A 26042-nucleotide genomic window follows, 5' to 3' on the forward strand; every position below is an offset into this window, starting at 1 on the left:
GAAATGTTTGTTTCTTGTGCATATAATCATTGGATCAAATTTGAGTGTTAATATATTAACAGATTACTGAGTAATGTTCTCAGAGTACACAGGAAATAGAGTAGCTATTTGTTCTAAGATGAAAGTTATTGCAACATATATGCTACCATTTGTATTTTCTTTCTAAAAACTTAGCAAAATCAAAATAACATTAGCCAACTATTTTAAATTTTTACAACGGTGTTAAGCTTTATTACATGAGAACTTTGTTAGAACATGCATCATAAGATACAGATTGTTTTAAAAATTGTCCCCTGCTGCTTCTTCCTGAGTTCCTGAGGTAGCGCTATTTTGCGCCTGTGTTTAGTCCCAGACATAGTTCAGTTCCTAAGCCAGGCGTGGCCTGGTATGGTGGGTCTTCTCTTTGGCAAAAATTGAGTTTGATTGTGCTGGGAATGGCACGAGCTGAGCCGGGCCTCCTCGGCTGGGGCCTTGCGTAATGCTTGTCCTCTTCCCAGGGCGTTTGATTCTGTTCTCTGAACCTCTAATCCTGGTTGGGGCCTTGCTCTGAGTACATAATCCTCCTCCCAGTCACAAACTTTCCTGTTGCTCTGGCTGGTGCTTTTCTCCATCAGCTAGTTTGGAATTCTTGTTGCCATTGCTTCCACGAAGCCTGTTTTGATACAGCCATGAACTGCAATGCTGCCTTCCCCAATTTGTGTTTCCTTAAGTTTCCCAACTTAGCTTGCCAGATACCAAATGCCACCCTCCTGCTCTCCAGAGCTTCCATATGTGGAGCTGTCTTTGGCTCTGCTCAGGGTCGGGAGAGGCCTGTGGTCTGGCCGATGCAGAGTTTGTGTAAGGAAATTAGGATGGGTAATCTGATTGGAAGGGAAATCTGTGAGATGTGCTGTGAAGCTACATTTGTGAACAGACACAGCATTTTCTTCAAATTGAACACATATTTGAGGTGCTTTGGGAGAGGCTGATGGAGATTATGGGCAGTGGGTTTCAGTCTTCCCGGGGGGCCCCTTTGTACTGCTGCTGAGCCCAGACATTGCTTTCTTATTTTCTAGGAAATATTATATTTCTTTCATCTTAAGGCTTTAATAAACAGTAGAAAAAAATAACTAAACATTGTTTGTTTCTTTCTTTAAAATAATATAATTATATTAAGACTAGACAAATGGCCCTAAAATATCTGAATCCAAAGAAGTGACTAGTTACTAGTGACTAGTTACTTCCAGCAATCTAGGTTGTCAAGGCTGGGGCAGCACTCTTGGCAACTTGCAGTACTTGGATCAAGATGTGGTGGCTTCTGTAACTTTTATGCCTGAGGTCATTCAAGTGATTGGAATAACGGTCTTACTCATGTATCGCTTTTCCCTGCTAAAGTCCCAGGTGTGGTCTTTATGTAGCTAGGACAGTAAACTTCCTCTTAAGAATGAGTATTTGCTTCCTGTTTCAACTTCTCCATCAAAACATGGTCCTTAACACTGAAAAATTTTCACAGAATACCCATTCAAGCCATTTATTCTTCTTACTCTTTTCTTAGCTGCTTTCCTGTTTGGTCTTTTTTTCTGTCTTCCTGTAATAACTCGCCCTCCTATGTGGCTACTTGCTGACAAAATGGAGTATGGGACAGAGGTGAACCAGGAGATAGTTTTTTTAGGGGGAAAACCCCCCAAATCTGAAATTAAGATAATCTTAAGCAAGATTTTCAGTAGAAGCCAGAACATCAGGATAATAGTTGAAACTGTTATTGAAGTACTATTTTCAAGTTTTGTTTTGTTTCATTGTTTTTGTTTTTCGGTTTTCTTTAGAGAGGTCACTGACTATGGCCAAGACTGGTCAGGTTGACGCACTTCCCTCAGCAGGTGTGAGGTCAGAGGAGGTTTGTAACTGGTTTGTGAGTCAAACTTGGACAAAAGAATCAGGAACAAAGATGGCAGATGATAATCTTTCTAAGTTATAACCTCATAGTGACCTGAATAATCACATTTACCTTGGCCATGAGTGATAGGACAAAGGAGTGCAGATTTACCTTATCCTTCCTTCCAAGTGGACAGTATGTCTTTCTAGACTAAATCCTTAAGGAAATAAAAAGTCTTCAAAAAAAATAAATAAATAAAAAAAATTAAAAAAAAACAAAACCAAAAAAACAAAACAAAACAAAACAAAACAAAACAAAACAAAAAAAAGTCTTCAACCTAGAAAACAGAAATTTATTTTTTATATGTGGTAAAATATGGCTAAGAAAGCCTTTTATTATTCAGTTTTCCAGTTTTTTAAAATAAAAAATCATCGGTTTGCTTCCTCTGCCAGGTACCTATGAAGAAACTTAAACACATTCTTCTATTTCACACAATATCAATATATTACTAAATATGTAGAAGAAAACCAATCAGAGCCATTCCCTCAGCCTGGGTCCTGGAATGAAGACAAGGTGGAGAAGTCTTGTGATGCACAGGTAGTTTGAGTGAATATTTACTTTATGGTGCAAGCCACTGGGGTTGGTTTTTGTCACAGTATGATTTGATGTACATTGACTGCTACAAAGTTATAATTAGGTAAACAATAGCAACAACAACAGAGGCTTACAAGGGATCAGTAGGATTGTGTGTGTGTGTGTGTGTGTGTGTGTGTGTGTGTGTATGTGTGATCTTGTGCATGTATCCTTATTTGTGTGAGGACACTGGATGATAAAACTTTTCCCATTCTTCAGGCTACACATTCCTCTCTCTACCTATAATTAGAGAAGTGAGTGTACGAGGAACAATGGTCACGTCTGGGGTTTGTTTCCTCCATTTCTTTTTTTTTTTTTGCAGTACGCGGGCCTCTCACTGCCGTGGCCTCTCCCGTTGCAGAGCACAGGCTCCGGACGTGCAGGCCCAGTGGCCATGGCTCACAGGCCCAGCCGCTCCACAGCATGTGGGATCTTCCCGGACCGGGGCACAAACCCGTGTCTCCTGCATGGGCAGGCAGACTCCCAACAACTGCACCACCAGGGAAGCCCTCCTCCATTTCTTATTGCGTTAGGAGGACAAGGAGAATACTGTCTTGTTTCTGTCTAATAATTAGGAAGGAATTGAATCTGGTTGCTTTTGCAGATCTGTCTAGCTTATGACTTTATGTTGTCATATGTTAATGCTATATAAGAGGCATGATTGAATCTTCACGAATAAGAGAGACATTAAACCTGTTGTCCAGGGAGCTGAGGCATGAGAGAGGGCAGAGGAAGTAAGTCTATGAGACATTGACCCTTATGCACAAACGTGTCTGCTGAGTGTGTAGATGCAACACAGAGCTAACAATGACCGGATTACACATAGATTTATTTTATCAGGTAGATTGTATTATCATTCATCTTATCCCCATACACTTCCAGTAGCAGGATCCCTGAACTTCGGCCTGCACATCATGCACTGTAGTCACTTTTTATTGTGTTACCCTTTGTAGGTATTGTCATAAAAATATACTCTGTAGAATGGATAATTTTGCATTGTTAAGGGGATTTCAAGAATCAGTGATGAAAAAGCGATGTCTGGGGATGAGAAGAATTAAGGAGGTGTGAACAGAAAAGGGCCTGTCTGTTCTATGTATGATTGAGTTGTTCCAAATCTACTACAGACAAACTTCATGAGGGTGTCAAGTGCAATTCGGTAAAGAGAGCATGGGATTTGGAATTCAAGGATACCTCAACTTGGGTTCCCCCAGAAACAGAATCTGTGATGAAATTCGTGTGTAGGAGGTTTACTGGGGGGTGCTCTTGAGATCAACATCCATGGAAGGGAAGGAAAGAAGGGTTAGGGTTAGGGTTAGGAGAGAGGAAGAAATCGAGCTTTGATGTAGCCACAATGGAGACCTCAGCTGACAGTGACAAAGTTCTTACGATGGGATGGCCTTTCTGAGCTGTCTCGAGGTAGAGGAGAGGACCAAGCCTTTGTCTCTCCATCAATTAATCATTGGATGTGGGCCACCTTGGAAGAGGTGTGACTTTGGGTGAGGAACTGACTTCAACTTCTGTTTTTTTGTTTAGGTGTTGGGCAAGCTAGGAAGACTTAAATTCCCATGAATTATAAAGAAATACTGTATCAAATGAGCCATAGAAGAGAGAGGAACCTGTAAGCAGACAAGTGTCTTTTAACGCTATTGTTCTTATGCTACACAGACTGGAAGGCAGAGCTGCTGCCCTGCACAGTTCCTAGGGTCTTATCTCTATAATATGATTCATATGAGTATTGTCTATATGAATTGCACTCCCTAGATTTGTGCGGTGAACAACCTGTGCAGCCTTAAGCTGTGCTCTAATATAAGAAATATGGAAATAGAAATGAATGTGACTTTCTGAAATCCAAGAGAATTGTCTTTAATTTGTCAACATCTAACTAATAGTCCAGATTATAGAATTGCCTTGTTCCTTCTTTTCTTCACCTGGCATCACTCATTTTACCTAGTTGATTTTGTCTTCTTTTGAATCTGTTTGTTTTGTGGCTAACCCTAACATATCTGATGTCTGGGGATCACATTTTAAATAATAAAGACATATTCTGCTTTCCTTAGGGGACTGAAGTTCTCTAACTCCTTTTTTGTAATTATATATAAAATCTGTGACATTTATCGAAACAGCTGGTTACATAAATGGGATGATCTCTTCAGCAGTAAATGTGGACCCAGGCTCTACACATGTACACACCTCCAGAGGGGAGAAAACTGTCCTGAGAGTCAACTTAGCAAAACATCGGTTTCCACTTGCATTCTCACTCCTACAGTATCTGAAAGCACTGAAGAAGGGCAGTTATTCCAGGCAAGTGCCCTGGTGTAGGGAGGGCATAGCCTCCATAATCCATAATTCTATCCATAAACCTTTTAACTGAAGACCCTTGAGTTCCCTACCTGTCATGCCATCTCATGAATTTCTTAGTATAATCTTCTTTTTCTGGTAAAGGGGTCTGTTTTTTGAGGAAGCTAGCTAAAAAATGCAGTATTGCTTTTGTGTAGTTTCACCTCCCCGCCTTACAGATCTGGAATTCTTCTTACGTACCAGAAGAGCTAAGTCTTAGAGTCAGTTAGAAGAATTCAATAGACCGGCTACTGAAAATGCAAGTTGTCAAAATAAGAAAACAGAATTGGGACTTCATCCACCAAAACCAGCATTTTGAGTTTTGCCGAAAATCAGTTGTATAAAAGTCAAGGGTAACCAAGAAGATGTGGCTCAAAACTTGAGTGGAAAATACTGTCTTGTGGGGCATGCTACATTATAAAACCTTTTATCAAGCTTTGGAGCCTGGCGACCTGCGCTGCATCTGCCAGAGTGGGTACTCACCATGTACTATTTTCAATCTTGCTGAACTGACTACACTCATCCCCAGGCTCAGAGGCAGACCTGTGCTGCATCAGACTCAGGCTATTGACTCAAATGTGTCCAGCTGTGGCTTGGCCAGTGTCTAATGAGGTGGTTTGGCAGTTGGAGAAGCAGCTAGTTAACTAAGGTCATAGAAGAAGAAGTGAACAATGAGTGTGAGATGAGAGCTGAGCACATGTGCAGACAGAAGGATTGGCAGTCTCCTGGGGGTGGCAGTTCCAGCTGGACCACAAGTATCTTCAGTTGAAGTGAACTGAGGGAGCCTCTGTCACAGACAACCCCCGCTTTCACACTTGACCCTACCTTTCAGCCACCATGGTGGCCTGGTTGTAAGAGAGAAGGGATCTGATCACTAAGAATGGTTTCATCACGTTCAGTTAGGAAAGACTGCAGTACCTGCCTTGTGTAAAGGCGTTAACCAGACAAAACCAATGGGAAGTAAAGAATGACTGTGGAAAAGGAAAAGATCATGTTGTGCGAACCTTGGTTAAGTGTCTCTCTCTCCACATGCTTCTTCCTTTTGGGAGATTTCTACCTTCATCCAAATTGAAACAAGGCCCTAATTAGAACAAATGACAATGAGTTAATGCAAAAATGAATGACTGAAGTTGCTTGTGAACCGTGTCCCAGATTTTAGGCACACCCACGCTTTTAAAACCTGAACAATTACGGGAACAAGCTTATTTTAAAGTTGAACAGACAGGCTGACAGCAGAAAATCTTGAGACATTAAGCAAAGGAGCTCTGAAATTTCTAAGTACGTCCATTTTAAGAATATGAGGGTGTGCCTGTATGCAGCTCTGGCAGCTGTGGGCTCTGCGGCTAGGTGAAAGTATTCAGACTAACCATGAATGGGAAAGAGTTGATAATTTGGGGCAGAGGACAGCGTGTTCAATTCAGCACACAGGGAATAAGATAGTAGGCTATAATGCCAACTGTGTCCATGTGCTCCATGGATCTAGTACATCAGAGAACTGGAAAAGTTATCTCCTCTGTTTGTGTAAGCATGCCACTGATATTCCTCATCCCAGGATACATTCCAACCGTTTACATTTCATGCTTCCTGGAAAACAAAATCTCAGACTGCCTGGAAGGTTTTGCTACTTTATGACATTACTGCCAGCATTTCATTAGAACCATATTTAGTTGAATACCTTCGGAAGAATTTTATGTACAAAAAAAAAAAAAAAAGAGGACCCTGAACGAATTCTTTATATGTTGTTGTATTTTGACAAACAGTAATGAACTTGAAAGAGGATCAAAATTCTCCGAAGGTAACATTATTTGTTGACTCAGTATTTACATATATAACAAACTAAAAATAACTGTGTTGCAGAAAAAATGAGTGACTGAATGCTTGGTTTCTATGCTGCCACATAGACATCATTTTTAGGTGCAAGAGGAAAACTCTCAAAGCAGCATGAAATCTGATTCTTCATGCTGTCACAGGGCCAAACACTGGTGGTGAGAGGTTTGGCTTCAGCAATATCATTGTATATACATCACATTGATTGTTTAACAATGTCAATAATTTGTATTCTTATGTTGGTTTTGTGGCTGTTTGTTAGTTCCTGGGAACCCCCCCAAAATGAAGTGTTACAGAACCAAAAATGGGGGAAATTTTAATTAGGATCAGTCAGTTGGTGGAAGGAAATTCATCAAACCATTTGGCTTGAAAATTCTATACTGTCCTAGCAACCGTTGATGAGGGACATTATCACAGCGTGTGCAGGAGTTAACCCTGAGTGTGGCTCAGTGCAGCAATATCAACATGCCCAATGCGTTTCCTTATGAAATAGAGAAAAAACTAAATTGGAAATTTATTTTAAATATATTTAACTCTCAGAACATTCGAGGTTCCCCAATCTTGACTAATTGTTGGGAGGATAAATACAGAACTAAGCCTATTTTGTCAAGTTGGTATAGTTAGTAAAAGTCAGGGAAAAAAAATACTGATGAGTTTGATCAGCTGCTGCTGATGTATACTAAGATTTAACCGAATTCAGCATCTTCAGTGTACATAGAGTTTTACAAATTCTTCAATAAGAGTATGTAATTTATGAAAATTAAACATGCTTCATGCAATTTTATTTACAAGATGAACTTGTCCACAAATCCCTTTTCATGGACTACTTTATGTAAATATTGCTTTGCACCAGCTTAAATTTTATATAGTTCAAAATTGTGAAGTCTAAATTAATGATATTTAAAACTGCTGAGAATATGGACCTAACAAAACAAAGACCAGGTTCATTTTAAATAATTTTAGATATTCTTATAAGAGAAATATACATCGTAAAACTCATCAAATCATTAACATGTGTATAAACAAGCACTGTAAATTGGGGACATCAATAATTAATTTATGTTTTGGGCTTCTTTTTTCAAAATTGAATCTAGTTCTGTCTTTCTGAAACCTTTTATGCCACATTTTGATGTGTGAAAAACTAAACATAAACGGTCAGGGTTAAATCTTCCTCCGATGGTAGTTCGGGTGATTTGCAACAAGAAACACTCTTCCATACTCTGCATCTGTATCTGTGCTGTGCACCAGACACTCCACGACGATCATGCAATGTGGGTGTCCTTTGTCCTTGAATCTACACCTTCCTTCTATCTGGAGGCCTTTGGATTTTCTCTTACAATTTCCCTTCCTGCTTCTCATCTTCCTCCCATTTCTCTTCTCCTCCTCTCTCCCCTCCTCTTCCTTCTCTTATAGATTTAGATATAAGTATATAGATATAAATTTAATGGTAGAAGTATTTTGCATTGTTAAAAATTAGAAAATTGGATGAATAAACATCATATTGCCACCAACCATAGATCATCATTTTAAGCTCTAATGTACATCATTTCAGGTCTCATATCTATATAGAACATATATAATATACATATGTGGTTTTTCATATATATATAGTTGTTATGTATATGTAAACACATTTGTATGTTTTGTGTATGTACATACATATAAAATACATGCATATACGTGTGTATGGTGTGTGTGGTTTGTTACTTCGTAACCTGTTTTCTTCAGTTAACCATCTCCATTTTACTATATCAGTGCATCTCTCTTTCACGTGATAACCCAAAGTTTATTGAAATTTCTCCAGTTGACTCCAGGATGACCTCTGTGGCTGGTTTGTCCAAAAGAGTATCCAATTCACAGCCACAGTTTGCTTTGTGTAGTTATGCCCCTTAAGTCTCTTTCCATCACAGTCCCTTTGTATCGTGACACCATTTTGCTGAACAAACAGGGCCACTTGCCTGCAGGATGGGTCTCCTTCTTTTAAATATATTGCCCAACAACCATGGCAGGAACAACTTTGTGGATTATTTTAGGATGGGATTCAGTTTGTTCTCAACATTGACAACACTTGAGTTTTCTGTTCACAGGTTGAGAGTGAAATAAGCACTGATAGGTGACTTTTTCTCTATCTAGATTTTGATGTATTTTTCTTATCCATCAGAACGTGCCTAGACGTGGATTTTTTTTTCATGAAAACCATTTGAATCTCAGTGTGCAGATTCAGATCTTTTTTCAGCCCCAGGAATATTTTTCTTTCATGTATCTGGTCCACTTTTTTCTCCCCAAACACCCATGATGTGTTTGCTAGATCTTCTACCACTCTTTCACCTTTTCCCACATGACTTTTACTTCTCTCATTCTTGTGCCTTAAGATATTTCTTAAAATTAAGCTGCTGATCTGAGCATTCGGTGGTCAAACTCTCCTTTATTATCTACTGATTTGTCTAGTTTGAAAATGATTTTAATTTCTAGAAATTGTTTTTGTTTGTGTTATTCCATTTTGTTCTCCTTAAGCATTCATGATTAATTTTTATTCAGATGATCACCTGTCTCTTCTAGCAGTTCTATAGTGTGTGTTCAAATTGTTAGTTTGATCCTTTTCTTTTAGGCTTTTGGGGCTCCACAGATCAGTAGTTATTTTTTTCTGCCAGCACATTGGAGCTTGAAATACTGGTGGGACTGGTGGGAATCCTGCTGCAATTCATCCATTAGCCTATGGGCTACAGGCAGGATGTTAGCACCATGTAAAGTCTCTTTACTCTCTACCTTCCCATAGTTTCTTGGTCAAGTAAGGTAAGGAAGGCTTCTCATTTTCAGTCTCAGAGACTAGGAGACAAGCCATATAGAGAAAAGATTCGCAGTCCAAGAATCCTATACAGAGCCAACACTCATTCATATGTCGGGTAAAAGGCATGAACTCGGGAATAAGCAAGAACTCAGGCTGAATGCCACCCACCTTCCCCATATTAGGAAAATGCACGAAATAGACTATAACTAGACAACAAATTAACCGAAGTAGGGACTTCAACCTGAACAGCAATGAAGAGAGACAACCACAGTGGTGGGAGAGTGTGGTCCAGAACTTGGAAACACAAGGTCTGAGTGGCACACCTGGATTCAATTCTCGCTTGTGTCACATTTTCTGTGTGACATTAGGCATGTATTGAACATCTCTTTGCCTCAGTTTCTTCATCTGTAAAATAAAGAATGGGAATAATGGTAGAGTTTATCCCATAGTGTGGTTGCAAAGAATAAGTGGTTTAATAAATGTAAAACATTTAGAAGAGAATCTGGCATGTAATATATGCTCAGTAAATGTTATATCATTATGATTCTATAAAATAGTTTAAGAAAATGCTGTGTAAGAATAGACAATATAACTGCTGGTTAAGGAGTCTTGAAATAGAGGAGACATTCCATAAGGGAAGTTTTGATACAGTGAGCACTTAAGAATCCTGGCAAACCTTTGCTCTGTAGGGGCAAGAAAGGAGAGATAAAAGTATCCCAAGGAATGGGGGGCATATGTCAGGGGGGAAGGATGGGAGGGATGATCAGTTACTTTAAAGCTCTTTTTCTATTGGAAAGGTGGGAAAGAAGGTAGGATTAGAACATCATGGTGGGGGAAACAGGAATATAGTTAGTACGTTGTTTTTAAAGCAATCGTAGTGACATATGTGTCTGATTAGGAGAGCAGGGAAAGAGATGGTAACCATTAAGGAAATGGAAAAATCCACCAGAACCTTTAAATTAACATGGGGGAAATAGGAACAAGCAGCAATTCAATCAAACTAGCAAAACCAAGGGGAAGAAAAATAGGGAAATGACAATGTAAATGAGTAGAAAACAATGGAGTAAAGTGGAAAGAATAAAATCAACAACATTAGATCTTGTGCCAAATGTGAATGGACTGAATTCATCCATTAAAATCTAGAAACTGCTACTTTGGGCTAAAAAACAAATTCCAGATATGTGAGTCTGCAATGAAGTGCATATTGAGTCAAAAATAATTGTCTCGGGCTTCCCTGGTGGCACAGTGGTTGAGAGTCCGCCTGCCGATGCAGGGGACACGGGTTCGTGCCCCAGTCCGGGAAGAACCCACATGCCGCGGAGCGGCTGGGCCCGTGAGCCATGGCCGCTGAGCCTGTGCGTCCGGAGCCTGTGCTCCGCAACGGGAGAGGCCGCAGCGGTGAGAGGCCCGCATAGCACGAAACAAAAAAATAAAAAAAATAAATAATTGTCTCTCTCTGTCTCTTCCTTCCTCCCTCCCTCCTTCCCTCCCTCCTTCCCTCCCTTCTTTCTTCCTTCCTTCCTTCCTTCCTTCCTTCTTTCCTTCTTCCCAGTAAAGGGGTAGGGCCACATAAGGAAATGCAAACCGAAAGAAAACTGGAATGACAATATTAACATCACACAAGATGAAATTGAAGATTAAAAGCACTTAGAATAAACAGACATATTGTGTAATGATATAAATCTAAGCCAATAAATATTTGTCATAAAATGACAAAGCAAAAACTATTAGAAATGCAAAGAAAACCTCATACAAGTACAATGATGGTGAAAGATTTTTGATTATATCTCTCTCAGAAATAGATTAATTTATTAGGCAGAAAAATAAGAATTTCTTTAGCAAACTTGATGTATTGGATGTATGGATCTTACATTCTTCAAATAGAAAATATACTTTTTTCAAGTATCTAAGTACAAAGAAATTGATTATGTACTAGGCCACAAAGAAGTCCTTACTGAATTCAAAAAAAGGGAGACTTTAAAGGATATATACCATGTTAAAATTACAAATAAATAGTAAGATGGAGACCCCATCAAAAACTTAAAATATTTAAAAATTAAGAAATAGTGGTAGATAACATTTGAACCAAAAAGGAAATTAAAAGGAAAATCATTTTCTAGAAATCAATGGGAAAAAATACTTTATTCAAGTTCATTGAAACCTAGCAGCTATAGTTCTCATAAAAAAGTATAATATTAGATATCACCATTATTAAAAAGTAAGGATGAGACAAAATAACTAGTTACTTCTCTTACTGAAATTAAAAATAAACGAAAAGAAACTGGGAAGAGGGGATTAACTGGTATAAGACCTAAACTTAATGAAATAGAAAGCAAAAATTATTAAAAGGATAAATGAGTCCAAAAGCAGGTGTTTTGAAAGAAAACTATATATTTCTATTAAACTTCACCTAAATATGTGACACGATCAGGCTCCAACAAAAAAATAAATGGTTCACTCAAATTATTAGAATAATTCCAGGATGGTTTGAAAAAGATACTGTTCACTAAGACAAGGGTACGGGGTAGGAGAAATGAAGAAAGTAGCACAGTATCTTCAGGTATTAACAGTAGAGTTGTTATCACTATTCACTTTTGAAGGGACAAGGAGAGGAAGCTACAAGTAGAACGTGGAAGAGGAGAGTTGTGCAGGGAAGCCATCTTCCATGGCTTTCAGTGCAGAGTCAAAGCCAGCCTGCACTGACCCTGCGGAAAAGGAGGCAGGAAGTATATGCCCCAGCCTCACTCTGCTCTTTCCTTCCTGTCTCCGGATGGAATTCCCCATTGGTGAACCCAACTGGAAGCCAACAGAGGGCCCTGGAATTCACTGATCTTGTCCATACAGGTCAGCCTCTTAGGCTACAGAGCAGAGTGGAGAAGGGTGGAGAGTTCATTGGAGGGGCACAGCACCGTACCAGTTCTGAGTGTGTGTTCTCAATCTCAAGCAATATATCATATGCTGGGAAATTGGAGATTGTTGGTTAAAAATGAGACATACATTGTAGATGATAGCCAATAAACTATTGATTTAAATCATAATATTGAGGGGTTTCCTTTGTAGGAAAAAAGAAATAATTGAACAATGATTTTGTTTCATCATCAAGTTGAGAAAGTTGTTAAAGTACAATTTTAATTGTCAAGAGTGTAACTTGCTTAAAGTTTTGATATAACATACAGATTTCAAGTAAAGGATCTCAATTTCCCTATCTGATGAAGAGGGGAAGGCAACAGCTTTTATGGTGACTTCTTCTATTTCAATGGTCCACTCATAGCATTGGGGCTTCCATGTGGTTTTACAGTCACACTGATGTGGCATTGAAGAAACCCAAGTGTGAAGAACCAATCAGTATTCTCACCAATATTAATCAGCACTGTGGCTTGGCATTTTAGGCTGCTATAGACATTTCAGAATGGCTTCTTCACCTATGCCAAAGAAACTCAGTTTTTCTCAGCTGCTGCAGGTACTGAGTCTTTGGGTAGAATTGAATGAAAGGAAAAGAAAAAATATGATATAGGTTTACTTCCCTTGCTCTTATTCACATGTGCACTGCATCCTCCTTTTTGATTCCATCATACCAAACAGGACCATGTGAATGATTAATTCTCAAAAAGCTATGATTTCTAAAATTAGTTGATTGGGGCACCACAGTTCTGTTTACACTTTTATATGTCAGTAATAACACATGAAACGTCAGCATTTTGAGGAGTCTGGGGTCTGCCCTATTCCTTTGATTTTCTGACCTCTCTTTTGTTTGTAATTCTTTGAAGTCTTCAAGACTTACACTGGTAGCTTGTGTAGCAACTTAATCTATGATGGCAAGTAATAGAATAATAAAAATAAGTGATGAAAGAAATCTCAGGTATAATCGAGTACAAAACTCTAATTTTAAGGATGAGGAAAATGAGATCCAGAGACTTATTAATTGGACAGAGGACACAGTCATTAGTGGCCAGAATGCTAGAATACTGGAACAAGCCACAACTGGAAACCCATCTCTCTGTATCTAATTAATAGCTTTTTTGATTATTCCCTAATGTCTGTTAAAAAAAATGTAACTTATAGAAAATTTTTATACCTACCTGAAAAAATATATCTAAGAAAGCATTTAAATAAAAATCAAAAGAGATTAATAGACAGATAGTGCTACTAAAAGTTATATGTATTCTTACTCTAATGCCCAGAGTAAACTATAATTATATGTCAAAAAAGTGATATCAATTATAATTTTTATTATAACTTTGTTAGGGTACTTATTTAATGACAACCTTCTAGTGTTTGAAAGATGTTCGATAATCTATTTCTCTCAAGATTTGCTTAGGGCCATTGAGAGTAAGGAGAAAAACTTATTTCAAATATATTTTCTTTGGGGAGAAAATAGTTAAATATTTTGCTTTTAATAAAAGAATGGTTAGACTCATGGAATCCCAGAATTGGAAGGACACATAGAGATTTCTAGTCTAACTTCCTACCCAAAATAGGAATCTCTTCTGCAGTGTCTCTGAGAAGCAGTCCTGTGGTCTCTGCTTGCATATTTCTAGTAATGAGAAACACACTATTTGTGAAGCAGCACTTTTTACCAAGATGTCATAAAATTCTTCCATATTGAGCATAAGGCAGCCACTTCACCTCAATACTATTAGTTCTTCCCTCTAAAGCAAGGGAAAAGTATTTATTTGGGTAGTCATTGCACAAATATTTGGAGATTGTTATTCTGTCTGTTCTAAGTGTTCTCTTCTGCTGCACCAGCATTTCAAGTTTCTTTAGTTGTTCCATATAAAGCATGGCTTTGAGGTACCCAGTCACTTCAGCAGTTCCACTGAATAGAGTGATTTATTAGTGTACCCCCAGAAATTGATGCTCACATAATCATTGTAGGTTCCCAACACTTTCTTGTATATTCCAGGTTCTGCTTACCAGATCAAGTATGGTTGTTTTATTATGCTCTTAGATTAGGGCATTAAGCCTCCAGTACAGTCCTGGCTCATGCTGAGCTTGGGGCTCAATAAAATATCCCAGATCTTTTCAACATGAAAATCATCTCCCTGATCCAGTCGTCTTGGTGAAATTTGGTCCATGAGACGTAAATGCAGAGCTCTATATTTTCCCCTTCTAGTTATTTTTTTTAATGGTTTGTTTCCATTGTTCTAGCATTTTGAGCTGACATAGACAAGTGACAAAGCTTGGTGGGCATCTGGGGCTTATCCCATGTAAGGATAGATCCTGGTATTGTATCTAGTGAAAACTTTGGCCCCTAGGGAGCTTCAGTGGGAGAACATCTTAGTCTTTAAGGGACCACACTAACAGGGATAAAGAGGTATTAAAAGGGGAGTAAGGCAGAAGGGAAAAAGTGAAAGGCCTCCGAAGACAAAATTTGCAATTTTGTCTAGAGCTGGCTAGGAATAGGGCATTTTAAAAAGACACACTGATATTTTATTATATAGAACCCATCATTTATGCAAAAAAATAAAAAAGCTATAGGAGTAAATTAGGGGTAATTAGTAGAAGAATCTCTGTTATTCTGATTTAAATTTCTCTGGATCAGGGTTTTTCAACCTCTGCACTATTGACATTTTGGGCCAAATAATTTTTTGTTGTGGGAAGATATCCATTGAATTGTATAATGTTTAAAGCATCCCTGGCTTCTACCTACTAGATGCCAGGAGAACTCCTGCCCCAGTCATGACAACCAAAAATATATAAGATGCTGCCAACTGTCTTCTGGGGAGAATTTAAGTGACCTTGGTTGAGAACAGCTGGTCTAATTCAGTACATAATTAATAAACTACATCAATCACGGTAAAACACATTCTGTTAAATTTGTTGTTAAATAGCCAACAGCAAACATTAATTGTAGGGAACATGACCAAAATAACATGTTCCATGCTCATTTCTGTACATGGTCTATATAAGGAATTGTTTATTTTTTACCCCATGCTTTTATGCTCTTAGAAAGACCTCATGGAAATTTCTTTGCAAAATCTTTGAAATATTATTAATTAGTTAAGTAAATATTTGCTGAGCTGAGAATGTGTTCTGGGTAGAATTATGCACACTGAATTACAGCAATAAATAAGACATAAAAATCCCTGCCTTCATAAAACATACATTAATGTGTGTGTGTCTGTGTGTGTGTGCATGTGTGTGAATGCAAGTGTGTGCATGTGTGCTGGAAGTGAGGGTGAAGAAACAATGAAAATTAAAAAAGAAATCATATAGCGCTACTAAAGCATTGAGGTGCCGTGAAGAAAGCTAAAGTAGGTAAGGTATAGGATGAAGAGGTCCTACGTGCTACTGTAAACTGGTATAGAAGACGGCCTGCTTGAAGAGATGATATTTAGGCAGAGGGCTGAATGATATGAAAGGAGGAACCATGAAAGTCCTTGGGAAAGAACATTTTAGGCGGAGACAAGAGCACTGTTACGACCTCAATTGTATCCTTTCCATATTGCAGTGTTGAGGTCCTAACCCCCAGCACCTCAGAATGTGACTATGTTTGGAGATACAGCCTTTAAAGAGGCAATTAAGGTAAAATGAGCTCACATGGGTGGTCTCTAATCCAATATGACTGGTATCTTTATGAGAAGAGGGGATCTGGACACAGAAACAGACAGAGATGGTCATGTGAAGACACAGGAAAGGTAGCATCTGTGAGCCAAGGAGAGGGGCCTCAGGACAAACCAAACCTGCCGACACTCTGATCCTATACTTCCAGCCTCCAGAACTGTGAGGAATTAATTTCTATTGTTTAAGCCACCCAGACTCTGGTATCTTGTTATGGCAGCCCAAGCCGACTAATACAAGTATGTCAGCTGTCAAGAGCTCGATATGTTTGCTGAATGGCAGGTAGATCAGACTGAGAAGGGAAGAGTGAGTGGTACGAGATAGGACTGGAAAGACAGACAGGGACTGGATCACGTGGTGATAAGGAAGCTGGGTTTTGTTCCTAGTAAGTGTGAACAGGTTTTTGCACGGGGGATTGACATGAGTGACTTAGCAGAGCGAAGCGGAAGCAGAAGACCAGTTCTCAGGCATGTGCTGTAGCCCACATGGACAAGAATGTGCCCTGGACATGGCCTGCTGCTGGTGAAGGAGGTAAGGTACCAACAGATCTTGCTGGAAGTACCGTGTCAAGGAAAGAGAAGCACACAGGAATCCTATGTTTTGCTCCTATGTGAGACGGCGAACGCTGCCTTTCTTTTCTGAGGGGGGAAATCTTGAGGGAAGACTTATCCTAACCCTTGAATGTAGCTTGCTATGTTTTGTTACGTTAAGTGCACCAAGAAATATTTTTCCTTTACTTAAATATTTTCAAGTGTAATATTTGTGGGAAATGCAAAGAGTATAAAAGTATACGAGAAAAATCTACCTTTGTAATCTCACTCCTTAGAGTTGAGCACTGTTAACAGGTAATGGTGCATCTTTCTAGATCTTTTTTAACGTACATTTAATCAATATCTATCTCTGTGTCTCGCTATCTCTCTGTACACCACACACGCACTTAGAAACTGATTTATATCATAATAAAAAAGTGACAAAATTCTCAAAAATCATAGCATTCAATGGAACATGAATTTATCTCCTTTTTTTTTTCTAATAACTTTAAGGGAGCTTGTTAAAATTGTGCACAGAAGGACAGAGAGTGGGTGGTAAAACCACCACTTTGAGGAAAAGAAGAGTGGCATTCTCAGATGGCAGTATTTGCTGTTATTCTGGGCTCCAGGTTCTGGATCTTTGCTTTCAATTGGATTTGGGTTTTATTAAGGTAAATTTTGCTCAACGTATTTAAGTGCTGTTTGTCCATAATTTTACAAAAGGATCATTTTGGGGGCCTGGTGAAAAATTATAAATACCAATCAATGGAGCACTTTCTTAATTTCTTGTTTGATTATTATTATTATTTTAAACACTAGGTATTTTTACATAGTGATCTATTTTTTTCTGACATTTTTATATGATTAAACCAAATGTGAACAAGGCAATTCAAAAAACCAAGTGTACCTGCTGAATTCACCAAGTCTCCAGATGGGAAAAACAGAAATGAACAGATTCCATATAAAACATGCAAAGGAAAGGACAAAATAAAGTTAAATTCTTCATCTGAAATAGTTTACCAGATTAAAGTTTGTAACCCATAGAGGCACCATAAAATGAGATAAAGTAAAAAAAAATTATGTGTGTCATTACTATGTTATTAAGTATCATAGAAGAACATTGTAATATGTTGTGTAAATGCTGGAATAGAGGTTCTCACCATAAAACAGCTGATTCTCCATAGTCTGCGCTGTCCTGTTCTTCTCAATCCCCAAAGAACAGGATGGATATTCTAGAACAAATGAGCTACACAGTGCTTTCAAAGAGAATGAGCAAATTCAGACGACCAAATACAGCTCTTGGGGAAGGAAACATAGATAACATAACCTGTATGGGGTCTTTGGGGAGAGAAGTGATGTATCATCTATGCCAGTCACTGTGATAGCCTTTAAAGCTGACATCCCATTGAGCCCTTACATAACCCTCGATGAATGCTGTCATCCCATTTTGTAGACAGACCCAGAGACATGAAGTGACCTACCCAAGTTCTTCTATCTAGTACATTGCAGAACAGGGAGGAATACAGATCTGTTGGATCTCAAGGACCAGGTTCCTTCCTCCACAATCCAGTACCTGCTGCTCCGCACCCCACTGGGGCTCACCAGGGCACTCATCAGTGACAAGTTTCACATGTATGTCGCTTACCTTTAGCTCTTTTATATTAAAATATTTTAAAATTGTATTTCCTATTTCCATAACTGCATAATAATACTCATTGTGTCTTTTTTATTTTTAATCTCTGATTTTTCATCAACATACTTTTTAAAAAAATTTTTAAAATTTTATTTTTGGCTGTGTTGGGTCTTCATTGCTGCACGCGGACTTCCTCTAGTTGTGGCGAGCGGGGGCTACTCTTCGTTGCAGTGCATGGGCTTTTAATTGCGGTGGCTTCTCGTGTTGTGGAGCACATGCTCTAGGTGTGTGGGCTTCAGTAGTTGCAGCATGCAGGCTCAATAGTTGCGGCACATGGGCCCTAGAGCGTGCGGGCTTCAATAGTTGTGGCGTGCAGGCTCTAGAGCGCAGGCTCAATAGTTGTGGCGCACAGGCTTTGTTGCTCCATGACATGTGGGATCTTCCTTGACCAGGGCTCGAACCCGTGTCCCTGCATTGGCAGGCAGATTCTTAACCACTGTGCCACGAGGGAAGTCCCTCATTGTGTCTTAATCATCTTTAAGTCTACGTCCTCTAGCCCAACTCTTTACACAAAGCGGACGTGAAATAGGCCTTATTTGATGGGCTAGTGGAGATTACTCTTTTGGCATCCCAAAGAGAGATTCTCTAAGATAATAAAAGGCTATTTTTATTTGAAACTATCTTATATATACACCCTACATCTTAGTTTAATGTACACCATGAAAATAAAACAGAAAGAAAAACATGGAAAACTTTTATTTAGAAATGTAAAGGAGAAATCAATAGTTCTCATGCTGTGTAGACGAAAGTTATAATCAGTTCTTTTTTTTTTAACATCTTTATTGGAGTATAATTGCTTTACAGTGGTGTGTTAGTTTCTGCTTTACAACAAAATGAATCAGTTATATATATACATATGTTCCCATATCTCTTCCCTCTTGCGTCTCCCTCCCTCCCACCCTCCCTATATAATCAGTTCTTGAGAGTTAAATAATTTCTCTTATTGGCTTAATCTTTTCTGTGTTGAAAGAAGTTAAGAATTTTGTTATTTTAAATTATTTCTCAGTAGTAGTATAATTCATTACTCTTCCTTGAACTGCTAATGATTTATTTTGTAAATAATTACAAAATGTGATGGGTTATTGCTGCATATATATTTCTCTGTCCACGTTTAAACTGGTACATATAATAACAGATTTTGAACTTTTCTTCACTTCTTTATATTTAACTAATGGAGCTTATCTAGGACACACCAGAAGGTATTTATGCAGGCTAATTGAATAAAATATAGCCAAATTCCTAGTTTTGTGGTATTATATTAAGCAATTGAATAGTATTTGAATTATATATTACTTCTGAATCTTAAGCTTTTATGATACTTATAAATAATACATATTTATTAATATATAGAGTATATAATTCTAAAAACAGTTACTGTGAATGTGCATCATCTCATGTAGATACAAAATAGGAAAATAATTTTTTGTGATGAGAGCTCTTAGGAATTACTCTCTTAGCAGCTCTCATCTGTGCCACACAGCAGCACTCATTATATTAATCATGTTGTACATCACATCCCTAGCGCTTATTTATTATATAGCTGGAACCCTTCATCACCATTCAAATATATTAAATTATTATCGACTCTATTCCCCATTGTGTACATTTCAGCCCCATGTCTCATTTATTTTGTAACTGGAACTTTGTACCTCTTAATCTCCTCACCTATTTCACTCATCTCTCCGCCTCACTGCCCTCTGGCAACCACCCGTTTTTCTTTGCATCTATCTATGACTCTGTTTCTGTCTTGTTATGGTTGCTCTTTTGTTTTGTTTTTTAGGTTCCGTGTATAAGGGAAATCATATGGTATTTGTCTTACTCTGCCTGACTTATTTCACTTAGATTAATGCCCTCAAGGTCTGTCCATGTTGTCACAAAAGGCAAGATTTCAGTCTTTTTTATGGTTGAATAATATTCTATTATGCATTATATATATTATCTATTATATATAGGATATATATATTCTATTGTATATATATAGCTATCTATATATCTATCTATATATAGATATCTCACATATCCTTTACCCATTCATCTATCAATGAGCACTTATGTTGCTTCCATATCTTGGCTATTGTAAATAATGCTCAATGAACATAGGGGTGTACATATCTTTTGGAATTGGTGTTTTCATTTTCTTCAGGAAAAATACCTAGAAGTGGAATTGCTGGATCATATGGTAGTTCTACTTTTTAAAAATTAATTAATTAATTAATTAATTGGCTGTGTTGGGTCTTCATTACTGCACGCAGGCTTTCTCTAGTTGCGGCGAGTCAGGGCTACTCTTCGTTGCGGTGCACGGGCTTCTCATTGCGGTGGCTTCTCTTGTTGAGCAGCAGGGGCTCTAGGCACAGCGGGCTTCAGTAGTTGTGGCTCGCGGGCTCTAGAACGCAGGCTCAGTAGTTGTGGCGCACGGGCTTAGTTGCTCTGCGGCATGTGGAATCTTCCCGGACCAGGGCTCAAGCCCGTGTCCCCTGCATTGGCAGGCGGATTCTTAACCACTGCGCCGCCAGGGAAGTCCCAGTAGTTCTATTTTTAAGTTTTTGAGGAACCTGCACACTGTTCTCCACAGTAGCTGCACTAATTTACATTCCCCCCAAAGGTGCACAAGGGTTCCCTTCCCTCCACATCCTTACTAACACTTATTTGTTGTCTTTTTGATACTAGCCATTCTGACAGCTAGGAAGTGGTATCTCATTGTGGTTTTGATTTGCATTTCCCTGATGATTAGTGATGTTGAGCATCTTTTCATGGGCCTCTTGGCCATCTGTATGCCTTCTTTCAGAAGAATGTCTCTTCAAGTCCTCTGCCCATTTTTAATCTGTTTTTTCTTTCCATTGAGTTGTATGAATTTTTGGTATATTTTGGATATTAAGCCCTTATTTATGAATATCTTTAGTTGCCTGATTTAGATCACAAAATTTTCCCATTGTAAAGAAAGGATAACTTTTTGCCATTAAGATGGAGATCAGCAGTATTTTCTCTGAAAGAAGTAGGGTAAGATATAGACAAAGTTCCACCCAGAAAGGAAGAGGGAGTAGGAAGCCAACAGTTTCTCCCAGGGATTGTGGAAAGGGGTAGATGGAGATTAGATAAGTGACAAAACTTCTAACTCTAGGCTCAAATCTTAGGGAACAGATTGTGTCATTTAGTTTAAGGGAAAAACCCAATGCCGAGGAATGTTAGGCCACTCCCCTTTTGGAACCCTAGAAAGAGTTTGTCTTAGTGTGTGGTCTCAAAAACAACATGGCAGAGGGATAATAGTGGTTCCCATTAGAGTAGCAGTAGCAGCAAAAGATGTCTGGAAAAACAAGCTTGTTTGTATCAAGCTGACCTTGGACTGTGTTGTCATGGAAAGGGTCCAGAAATTCTGACATGCTCTCTGGATGAAGTGGAATATATTTAAGAATTTGACTGGTGAACTTGCCAGAGGGTTTATCATAGCAGAGGTGACTGGATGTTTCACCAGGATTGGAGAAAGGCAGACTTGTTGAGGCAGGATGGAATAGAAGTCACAAGCAGACCTCATAGGAGACCCAAGTGCAGGTGAAAGCTACAGTAGGCGTAGTCATCAAGATATGCAGAAAAGAGAACACCGCTGCCTGGAGGCCAGCAGGGTACAAATGACCAGGTTAACTGGGGACAGCACCATAGAGAGCAGAAATCCCCCCAGATGGAGGAGACAAGGATTGCTGCTCCTTTCCCTCAATGAAGGCATGTGGACCTCCTACACCTCCTGCTTTAACCCAGATCGATCTTGAAGGCGAGTGTGGAGAGGGGAGGAAGTGTGAATGATTAAGCCTTTATTCAAAAGAGACAGAGTCACAGAAAATTGTCCCTTGTACTGGAAGATGTTGAGATGCCACTAGTCTGCAAGGTTAGGATCTCACTCTCTTCCTAATGAGGACTTGTGAGGAAAGGTAGATGCATTTTCTTTGCTCATTTGTAAACCAGTGCAGTCCTATAATTCTGGCTGACAACTTTCTTCAGGCATCTTTTAAAAAATCAGTTATTTTTCTAGATGGTGACACCACTGAGACAGGAAGCTCCTTGGAAGCGACACTACCTTGCCACACACTCTCTGCTTCTGATGACTTTAAAGGGTCGTGAACCCACTGAATTATTCCTGGGTGGTCATAATCTGTGGGTGATAGCGCTTCTATCAGGCTCAGCATTTAAGTTTTCCCTTCAGTCTTTAAGAAACATGGACGCTGATTCTCTAAATATACCCTAAAATGTCTTTATTTGGCCAATTACATTTCCTTGTCTTTGGTTGATTGGTTGATTAATTAACTTATTCAACAAATATTTGCAGCACATGTGCCAGGCACAGTGGACAAAGCTGAAACGTCAGACAGGCTCTCTGTCCTCATGGAACTTACGTTTGAACTATTTGGATTAATGTCACTGCTCAGGCACCATGTAACTCTTGCATGCATAGTTTCTTCTTTATTCTTCACAAATATTTCCATTGTCAAACAACTCATCCTGTATGGGGTACAACATTGGTCATTTTTTCTCCACTTTCATTTTTATTTCTTCTATTTTTATTTCTCTTGTAATTTTATGCCTTTTAATAATACTTTCAACATTCTCACTGTGTGTTTGCACTTCCAGGACCTTATAAAGTCCCTAATGTTTGGAAGATAGTTAAAAATTAATCACCTATAGAGAAAACACATCGACTAATAAAATCCACAATGGCCAGTTCTGTAACAACCTGCTACAAACACTAACACTATGTGTTGGTGATGAGCTTTTGCTCCAAGGCATAGCTTTGTTCCTATCTACAGAAACCTTTGAGTCAAAAATTTTTTAATTAAAAAAATTCTACTTTTTAGAAAAGGGACGATTTAATTATTTAATTGAAGTAAAAAGAGATGATAAAGTAGTAACTAGAAAGACAAATTTTAATAATTAGAAATTCCTGCTTTTTAGAAACTTATTGCCTGGATGAAGAGACAATTATCTAAAAATAATCAACCTCACTAATCGTCAGGGAAATGCAAAGCAAAACCGTAATGAGATATCACCTCACACCAGCTGGAATGTCTCTCATCAAAAAAGACAAGAGATAACAAGTGCCGGGGAAGCTGTGGAGAAAAAGGGACACTTGTGCACTATTGGGGGGAATGTAAGTTGGTGCAGCCACTGTGGAGAACAGTACGGAGATTCTTCAAAAAATTAAAAATAGAACTACCATACAATCCAGCAGTTCCACTTCTGGGTATATATCCAAAGGAAATGAAAGCAAGATATTAAAGAGATATCTGTACTTCCATGTTCATTGCAGCATTAATCACAATAGCCAAGATATGTCAATAACTGATGGATGAATGGATAAAGATGTGGTATTATACACACACACACATACACACACACACACACACACACACACACACACACACACACCATGGAATGTTATTCAGCCATGACAAAGAAGAAAATCCTGCCCTTTGTTGACAACATAGATGGACCCTCCTATTTTAATTGGACAAATTATACTAAGTGAAATAAGCCAAACAGAGAAAGACAAGTCATGCACGGTATCACTTACATGTGGAATCAAAAATAAAAGTCAAAACTCATAGAAACAGAGTAGAAAAGTGGTTGCCAAGGGTTAGGGAGTGAGGAAAATAGGAAAAAGTTGGTTAAAAAGTTACTATGATTTTCACCTATAAGATGAATAAGGTCCTCAGATCTCCTATAAAATATGGTGAGTATATTTTATAACACTGTATTGTACAATCAAAATTTGCTAAGAGAGTAAAACTTAAATGTTCACACACACAGAAAGATGTGATGTGATGGACATGCTAATTAACTAGATAAGGGGAATTCTTTCACAATGTGTACTTATAGCAAATCACCACAAGGTACACTTTTTTTTTTTTTTTTGGTGGTACATTGGCCTCTCACTGTTGTGGCCTCTCCCATTGCGGAGCACAGGCTCCAGATGTGCAGGCTCAGCGGCCATGGCTCACGGGCCCAGCCGCTCTGCGGCATGTGGGATCTTCCCAGACCGGGGCACGAACCCGCGTCTCCTGCATCGGTAGGCAGACTCTCAACCACTGCACCACCAGGGAAGCCCCACAAGGTACACTTTAAATATCTTACAATCTCATAGGTCAATTATACCCCAGTAAAACTGAAAAAAAGATGATTTATAAACTCTGTACTTGTATTTTGGAATATCTTGACTCATGGGAAGAACCTTCTGGTGGAACTCCTATTTTAATTGGACAAATATTTATTATATATTGGAATTGCAGTGGAATGAGAGTGCCTACCTATAATTTTGCAGGGTCTGTGTTTGGAAAAGTATTTAAGGGGTAATAAATCAACTTATATTAAGAACTTTCCTTAAAAGGAAACATTCTTTGAATAGACAATGTTGAATGAAATTACTTGGCCTACAAAATTGATCTGTTCCCAAACAAAAAGGATGAGGAAAATAGAAATGAGGATAGACTTCCTTTAGCAGACATTTTTCTGAGTACCTCAAAACCTTTAGAAAGTATTTTTCTTAATTAATAAAAAGTATGTTTCATAGGAAAAATTCCATTGAAAGTGTTATAATTTTATATCTACTTATCAAAAATGCAATTTTGAAGATTTCAGGAAACTTTATGAAAAATGTAAAAATAATAAAACTATCATGAAAATAAAATTCCTCAAAAGATACTATAAAACAATTTTAGATATTGAAATATGTATCATAACTAATTATTAATTTATGTTATTTTTAATGTTCAGTTAGTCATGAATTTTTTAATTTGCTTTATTTTTATTTTAAAACAATTATAATTTTGAAAAATTTTGAATAAAATTATTTAGTAGGTTTACTAATGTAATAAAACCAACTCTCAATAAATATTTCAGAAAGTCCTATAACTTTAATGACTGTGCTTTTGCTCATGTTCAGATGTATCCCAGTTGACAACAGATTTTATAGACATCTTATTTTAGTAGCTGCATGACCTTAAGAAAATCACTTAACTACATTAGTCTTATTTTTCTTATGTACAAATGGGGATGATGTTACTTATGTCAAAGTTAAGTATGAGGGATAAAGAAAATAATATGTGTCAAGTGCTAATCACAGTCTAGCAATATTATTAATATTATAATGGTTCTTAAAAAAGGGCTACAATCAACTAGACAATCCCAAGTATTCAAGGAATACTTTCTACTTGCCTAATACTTTTCTTGGTATTATGACCTGCAGGAATAAGTCTCTTATAACCTACAAAAGAGATATCACAAGCAGCCATGAAAAATATGGAAAAAATGATTATATGTGGCAGATTATAGTTTTAAATGCTTATCTGTATGCTTACAGAAGTAGAAAAGGCGTTAGCGATTGGAGAGAACATGATAAGCTGGTGTTATCATTTGGTCTTTATGATATGCCTAGTATTATGTGAGGAACTGGAAATTCAAGAAGACAGAGTTCTTATTCTCAAGAAGGTCAGAATCTCCTGAATCAAGGAAGGCACCACATGTCAGGTGAGAGGCACTGTTTTGGGCAAAAGAATAGAGCATTATGGGAAGGGAGTAAGCATTTTAGGTGTGGTGAGCTTTGTTTACCTGAGGCATTGGCTTGGCTGGAGGGGAGGGGGTGTTGGAGAGTGGTGGGCGGTAGGGCTGGATAGGCAAAGAGAGAAATTCCACAGTAAAAACACTTGGGATTGCTTTCTGAGCATGGCATCAGTGTGTTGCCTGGCAGAAGAATATTTTTCCTGAGCCCTGTTAGGTTGTTAAGTTTTCCATTATTAGCTTTATAATTCTTACATTCCTCCTGTATTATGCTGAGAACAA

The 26042-nt window shown here is 38.2% G+C and overlaps 1 long non-coding RNA gene across 1 annotated transcript in view; it reads left to right on the forward strand.

Moving 5' to 3' along the window:
• The window catches only part of LOC137205069 (uncharacterized), a 39971-nt gene extending 14247 nt beyond the window's left edge, over positions 1-25724 (forward strand). Inside the window, exon 3 of the long non-coding RNA XR_010933989.1 lies at positions 25564-25724. This is a non-coding gene — a long non-coding RNA (uncharacterized lncRNA). The remainder of the gene's footprint in view (positions 1-25563) is intronic.
• The last annotated feature ends 318 nt before the right edge of the window (positions 25725-26042 follow it).

Source organism: Pseudorca crassidens, chromosome 13 (assembly GCF_039906515.1).
Source record: "Pseudorca crassidens isolate mPseCra1 chromosome 13, mPseCra1.hap1, whole genome shotgun sequence".
NCBI lineage: Eukaryota > Metazoa > Chordata > Mammalia > Artiodactyla > Delphinidae > Pseudorca > Pseudorca crassidens.